The sequence below is a fragment of the Miscanthus floridulus genome, chromosome 9, assembly GCF_019320115.1.
Source record: "Miscanthus floridulus cultivar M001 chromosome 9, ASM1932011v1, whole genome shotgun sequence".
Lineage (NCBI taxonomy): Eukaryota > Viridiplantae > Streptophyta > Magnoliopsida > Poales > Poaceae > Miscanthus > Miscanthus floridulus.
The window spans coordinates 135,009,994-135,017,840 of record NC_089588.1 but is presented as its reverse complement, the minus strand read 5'-3'; positions in this window follow the sequence as shown (position 1 = coordinate 135,017,840).

The following is a 7,847-nucleotide window of genomic DNA, read 5'->3' as shown; positions in this document are numbered from 1 at the left end:
TCTTTTTTCTACAAATGTTTAACCTCAAATCTAATAAGCATAAACATTCTTATGCGGCTTTGTGGTATGATTTGAATTCTCCAAGTTAAGAGAATCTATTGCATTTGATTGTTCTTTTTCAATTTCTTTTTCTTATCCCGCAAGATTCATTTCTTTTTCTGGTTCTTCGGCCCTATTCGCTTGTCTCATGAGCCGTACTATTTCAGCGAACGAATATTGTTTTTATCTCACAATAAATCAGTGAACAGTACTTTCGGCCATGGCTTTTCAGCAAAACGATAAGGGCCTTTATCCTTAAGATTCATTTCTTTTTTCTTGTTCTTTATCAGGACTCTTCCAGAATAGCGTCTTGCCATGAATGCTTTCATTTTACCCTATGGTTTCACGTTTCTTATGTAATCTAAACTATAATAATGTTTATTACTACTTTTTTTATCCTCACTTGCTTTTGATAGTCTCTCCTCGACACCACCCTTTGTAGTGGTAATCCCCAAAAATTTCTCAAATATTTTATATAATAAGTTATTTAAGTATTTCAAGTGTTCCAATCCTATCGTGGTGTGTGGTGTGCTATTTGTGATGGTAGTTGAAGTCGAGGGCTCTAGAGTCCAGGGCGCACTTGGTTGCAGGGTTAGATCAGTTGCTTTGCTCATGTTGGCGATCACCAAGAGTAACAAGCACAAACTCTCACTTGACCAAGACAAGCCTAATAAGAAAGGTGGATGCACACTTACTACTCTCTATGCACTAATGAGATCATTAATCTTAGATTATCAAATCTCAATCACCCCACTAGGTCTTGCTCTCCCTTACACTCCAAAGGTGTTTCTCAGCTGAATAAATGGGTAAGAGTTCTAAGTTGGATGAGTGGGAGAAGTATTTATACTCCCCACTTCAAAACATACCCGTTGTGGTCCAACTCAACACATTTTAAAGTGACCGGACGCTCAGGTCAAAGTGACCGGAAGCGTCCGGTCAGTAGCCAACGGCTACATGACGTTAGCACAGTCATCAGAGACCGGACTCTGACCAGCGTCCGATCGCCACCCATCTGACGCATCCGTTTAGCAATTTCCTTCTCTGGATGCTTACTGTTGTTGACCATATGCGGCCTCTAGTGCGTTAGGTCACAGCGCCCGGTCCTTCGTGAGTGCTACTCGCTCTATAGTTGTGCACACCTACGGATCCAATCCTGATTGGGTGCCAGCGTCCGATCAATGAGCAAGCCCTAGCTGCGCGAGCTAACATTGACCGGACGCGGCACCTGTGCGTCCGGTCCAGCGTCCAAGTCTCCATTCACCTCAAATTCTACCAACTTTGTGAACGGCATCGACTTCAACTGATCTATGCGTTGTCCTTGAGCTACCTAGTGCTAAGTTTGACAAGTGTGCACCACACCTAAACCATTAGAGTCACCTAGGTCAAGCTACTAGTTCATACCCCCCTTAATAGTATGGCCAAAGGAAAAACAAAGTCATAAACTACTCTAAGCGTCTCTCCAACGTCAAACGACACTTAGAACTAGTCCGTCCTTAACCTTGTCGTCCATCCTTTGAAAACCAAAACGATTTCCATCGACAGGGGCATGAAAACTATAATTGCCCAATCAATCACCATTACCATGACCTAACTCAAGTCGCCTCTACAAAACACACATTAGTCATAGTAATCTTGTGTCGTCATTAATCACCGAAACCAAACTAGGGGCCTAGATGCTTTCAATCTCCCCTTTTTTGGTGATTGATAACAACACAACCTCGAGTATGTATAAAAAGATGAGTGAGGTTTTCAACATGCTTGGCTCATATAAGCAATTGACAATAAGAACAAAGGAGGGTTAGGCATGCTTATATGATCCAAGCCAACACAAATGTACTCACAATGTATGAAATAAGCATGAGTACACAAAGTAAAACTCATTTATATCGGAGTGAAATGCGGAAGCAAAGCAAATGAGCATAATCAAGTGACATGACATATATATATTAGTCACATAAGTCTCACAATCACACATATTTTACATATAACATAATGCATGAGAGTAAACGTGAATGCATGAAGTATCACACACAAAAGAATGAGTCCATCTCACGCACTCCCCCTAAATCTAACATACTCACTCCCTCTCCCTATTTGGCATCAAGCACCAAAACCTAAGGGTCGGACGGTGGGGTAGCAGTAGACGAGTCGGGTGCTGAGGTGTGGTGAGAGATCTAAAACTGAGCTGCATCATCCTCGGACCCTGAACTCTGAGCGGCCGGACCCTTTATCACTAGAAGTGGAGGTGAAGCGGTTTGGGTCTACTCAGTGAACTTGATAGCTGGGGTGGCCTATGGTAACGCTAAATCTATGGTAGTAGCCTGACCCTGTGGCTCAGAAGGTGTCACTGGAGGAAGTGGAGCCACAACTGCCGCTGTCGCTATCGCTGAAACCTCAGGGGTGGGAGTGACTGTCAGAGGCGGCTCAAACAAAGCAACAGAGGATAGGATCGTCTTAGTAGTCCCTATGACCAGAGCAGCTATGGTAGGAGCATGAACTCGAAACTCAGGCAGTGTAGGCTATCCTGTGGGCTCACTGAAAGTAGCACCCAGACTCTTGGAGACAAGGGTGTCCATCATGAGCACTGACGTGGACTGAGTAGGAGTGAAGTCCATGACTATAGGAGTGAAGTGCTGAGCCTGCTCTGTCCATGGTGAAGCAAACCGCTGAGACACCTGCTCATGGGTGAGGCAAACTGTGCAGCCGGCTGTCCTTGACTCTAAAGCCCACTGGGTTGTATAGCTAGAGTCACTGGGGTAGTAGTAGTAGTAGGCTGACTGAGCTACAATGTGGGCTGGTGAGGAGCTATCCCTGTAGCCGAAAAGACATGCTGCATAAAACCAAGAAGCTGCTGTTGGAACTGATCTTGACGGGTCTACAGCTGAGCGAGAGTGGCAGCTGTGGCCTGTGCCTGGCGAGTTTGCTCCTACTGCATCCTGTCAAGTATGGCTATCAAAGCAGGGTCTGTCTACGGTGGCTGGGGTGGAGCTGAGCTAGAGCCATCGGCCTCATTGTCGTGAACCAGTGGGGGCATCCGTGGAATAGGCTGGTAGTCCTCATCTGAGCTATCAGTTGGGTCGCTCTCGACCACGTCCTCCTGCTGTACCTTTAGCTGCTCGAGCTCGGTCTCGACAATGGCCCTGATGGCCTTGTCCTGCTCAGCTATAGCCTCTTGCACCTCTGGCCTCTAGCGATGGCTCGGCGTCGGTGTTCTACTCCTAGTACTGAAACCCATTAGCTGGCGCATGTCGTACTCGGGGAACTCAGTAGTAATGCCTGTAAACTCAGACACTACCTTAGGAGGTATATGTGAACAGGCCTGAGTATATGAAAACAGATCCAATGGGCATATTGTAGGTGATGGTGGCCCTTGAATCCCTCTGCAAGAGTGTCCTCCATCTTTGAAAGTAGCAAGTCCTAAATATCAAACGACGTCTGAGAGATTAGGTGGTGGACTAGCCAAAGCTGAATATGAGTCAAACCCTCGCGGTAGCCACCTCTTGGAAGCAAGGTCCTCCTCATAATGATGTCTAAAAGATGAGCCGTAGGTGTAAGGGCACCCGGAGTCTGTCTTGAACCCTCGCTGAACGGCTCTCGAAAGCAGGCCCTAACTAGGTCGATGGGTGGCACTGCTCCACCGTGAGGACGTCTCGGTGGCTGAGTCTGTCCATAGCAAATCTGGTGAATCCTAGTGGCTGACTCTAGAATCCTCAGTATCTCTCGGACCCTATTGCTATACAACCTGCGATCACATCCTCTGAAGGTGAAGTGAATGAACCTATGACCAGGGTCAATCCACAAAGAGACATAGAACTCTCTGACCCAACTAGCAACGTACCTATCGGTCCACCCCAATAGATCTACCAATCCAGGTAGGAAAGTGAGGTGGGGATGAACCTGCTCTCCTCTAGCTGCCACTATAGCCTCTAACCGACACACCCTCTGAGATCTGAAGGCTACACCACTATTTAGATATGCATTGTAGAAATCCTCCTGAAGCATAGTGTAGAAGCCCTCTCATCATGCTGAGGTGGGAACCACTACTCAACCTCCACACAGCAAAACTGCTGCACCTGCCAAGTTGTGGCAGCCCTCAAGTCGAAGTGCTCTACTGGCGGTGGGCCTCATGGTCTGGGAGGTGGCCAAGAACCATGCCTCTGCTTCTCTGGCCTAGGTGTCACCTGAGCATGAGTACGACCTGAGCGTCGTAGTGGCTGCTCCTGCTGCTACTTTGCCTCCTCCTGGTGCTGCTCAGTCTTGTCCTAGGGCTCAATCTCCTCAACATGAGTGCCCTCTGGTGCATCCTCCAGAGGTACACGCTGACCTCCAAGCATGATAGTTCCACGTGGACTACCATGCCTAGCCTTAAGCTCCTCGACTGCGGCCCTCTAAGCTAGTGACAACTGATCGCCAATGTGAATACCACTACCTCTGCCACCTCTCTTAGCACACTCTGTGGTGACAGCCACTACTGCTGCTCTCTCTGCCTCTGTGTCACCACGCTTGCACTTCTTCTTTGTAATTGTCTTCTTTGGCCCCTTTCGCTTTTCCTACTCTATCAAGCGAGGCGAACGCCTCTCATCATCACCGAGGCCACCCCCGACATTCTTGCAATGAGCCATAACTGACACTGCAAAGAACTCAACTGACTAGTAAAGAACCACAGCCACTAGCAAAAGACAACTGTCACGGACTCCCCCTAGCACTGAGAATCACTGCCCAACTGACACTTGCTGAGGCTTGGCCTCAATTCTTACTCACGGGCTTAGCCCCGAGTTTATCTGTCACTGCTCAACTTCCAATGACAAAATCACCTCAACCACTAACACTACTGCAACGATGGATATAGCAAGGAAAATATAAGCAATGTATTGCTAGAGATGAGAATACCTAAGTGAAGCAAAGCAAGTTGGATAAGAATTAGAACAAAAAAGGGCTTTGCTACCTTTCAACTAATGACGAATCGTCCGCAAATCAGCAGAGATAAGTAATTACGGGGGCCGGTGTGTCACTGCAGCGAGAATTGACAGAAGAGAGTAAGCAAATCGGCAAAGGGAGTCATTTGTGGCAATTTGTTGAACACATGCATGACAGCGGAGGTGCCCACCAAGGAAACCCTAGCTGCGCGGGCTTGGTGGCATCACAATCGACAGTGGCGTAGGCGTGGCTAGAGAGGCACGGGCACAGCAAGGAAGACATTGTGGCTAGTGGTGGCACGGCGAGGGAGGCACGGTGGGCACGGGCGCAGGCGAGAGAGACGCGGCAGGCATGGGCGCAGGCAAGGGAGGTGCGGGCGCGTCGGCGAGAGAGAGGCACGGCGACAGATTAGGGATGCAGGCGCCAATGGTTGCTGAATGGAGGAGTTGGTGTGGGCCCCATGTGACTAGCAGAGTTTGAAATAGATCGCGCGAGCACCGTTGTGACCGGACGTGCCTTTGCATATGACCGGACGCGGCATCTCCTGAGTCCGATTAGGAATAGACAGCTCTAGAAACGCTCTTGACGCGACCGAACATGTCTGATCACTCACGACCAGACGCACCAGCTGTGTCCACTCAGTTTTTGAGAAGCACTTAACGATTGGACGCAGCATCAAGTTATGGACCGAACATAGAAGAGATGTTGTTCACGCATCAGTTCACATGATCGCTGAACAACCAGACACGGCAGGCAGAGCGACTAGACGCGCCACGTAGTGAGTCTGATCCGACGTCTGGTCCTTGTTCCGCAGCAGTTCCTTCTTTCTCCGCGACGCTTTCTCCCAATCAAGTCTCAAATTTCGATAAGACCAAAATAAACACCAATTAGGACAGATATGAGAGACCTCTCTCAAACCCTCAATTTTTTTAAAATAATTTGCCATCAGCTATAATTCTTTCTAGAAAAAATAGGCAACAAGAGAGTCGAAGAGCAACATGTGGCAACTCAATAGGGCTTATAACCAATAGGAGCTTCAAATGCTCTCCCTATTTGTTGATGAATACAGTGGATGCTCAAAAGATAACCGAAAAGAAACGACAAAGCAACACACATGCATATGCAATGCAATACTTGAAAGAAAATCTAGTTGCTTGTCAAGTTTGATCCAAGGTTAAGCTTCTTCACACCCTTTTCGGCGGTTATCTTAACCATGTTAGATAAGCCCTAAGTGCATTACTAAAAATTAAACATGATTTATATTACAATGCAATGCAAGGGACAACATAAGCTTATTTTTTTGTGAAGTTACTTAGATCAAGCACTTTGAGCTCATTCCTCAACTGACAAAACGTAGCCTCATCTAGCGGTTTTGTAAAGATATCCTTCAATTGATCCTCGGTCCTTACACCTTCTAGTGATATATCATTTTTAGCAACATGATCTCTAAGAAAGTGATAATAGATATCTATGTGCTTGGTGCGAGAGTGTTGAACTAGGTTATTAGCAAGTTTTACCATGCTTTCAATGTCACACAAGAGAGGTACTCTTTCTAAAACTACACCATAGTCTAGAAGAGTTTGCTTCATGTAAAGAATTTATGCACAACAAGCACCCGCGGCAATGTACTCTGCCTCGACGGTGGACAAGGCCACACTATTTTGCTTCTTAGAGGTCCAAGACACTAGTGATCTACCAAGCAAATGGCACCTTCCGGATGTGCTTTTTCTATCAATTTTGCAACCGGCATAATCCAAATCGAAATAGCCAACTAGTTAGAATCTAGCTCATTTGGGATACCAAAGACCAATGCTTGGTGTGTGCTTAAGGTACCTAAAGATTCTTTTAATGGCAACTATGTGAGCCTCCTTAGGATTAGCTTAAAATCTGGCACATATACACATACTAAATATGATGTAGGGCCTAAATGCGGTCAAGTATAACAAGTTACCAATTATAGAATGGTAGAGAGTTTGATCAACCGATTTACTCCCCTCATCTAGGTCGAGATGTCCATTAGATGGCATTGGTGTCTTGATTGGCTTACATTCATCCATTTTAAACCTCTTGAGAAGATCCTTAGTATATTTTTCTTGAGAGATGAAGATCCCTTCTCTCATTTGCTTGACTTGAAAACCAAGAAAGAATGTAAGCTCTCCAATCATAGACATCTCGAACTCCTTCAACATCAATTCACCAAACTCTTTGTAATAGTCTTCATTTGATGAGCCAAATATGATATCATCAACATATACTTGACAAATGAAGATCTCTCCATCAAGCTTCTTAGTGAATAGTGTGGTATCGACCTTCCCAATGGTGAAGCCCTTCTCAATGAGGAAATCCTAAAGGCGCTCATACCAAGCTCTTAGGGTTTGCTTTAGCCCATATAGCGCCTTGGACAACCTATAAACATGATTATGATATCTAAGGTCTTTGAACCTGGGAGGTTGATCAACATAGACTAGTTTATTTATGAAGCCATTTAAAAATACACTTTTAACATACATTTGATATAATTTCATTTCATGATGAGATGCATATGCAAGAAGGAGACGAATGGCTTTAAGTCTTGCAACTGGTGCAAATGTCTCTCCAAAATCCAACCCTTCAACTTAAGAGAACCCCTTTGCAACTAGCCTTGCCTTGTTCCTCACAACGATGCCTTGTTCATCTTGCTTGTTGCGAAACACCCACTTTATTCCAATGACTCTTGCTTCTTGTGGTCGCTCTTCAAGTGTCCAAACTTCATTGTGGGTGAAGTTGTTCAATTCTTCATGCATGTCATTTATCCAATCTAGATCTTGAAGAGATACTTCTACATTCTTAGGCTCAATACAAGAAACAAACGAGTGATGTTCAATAAATGAAGCAAGTTTTTGAGAGCGAGT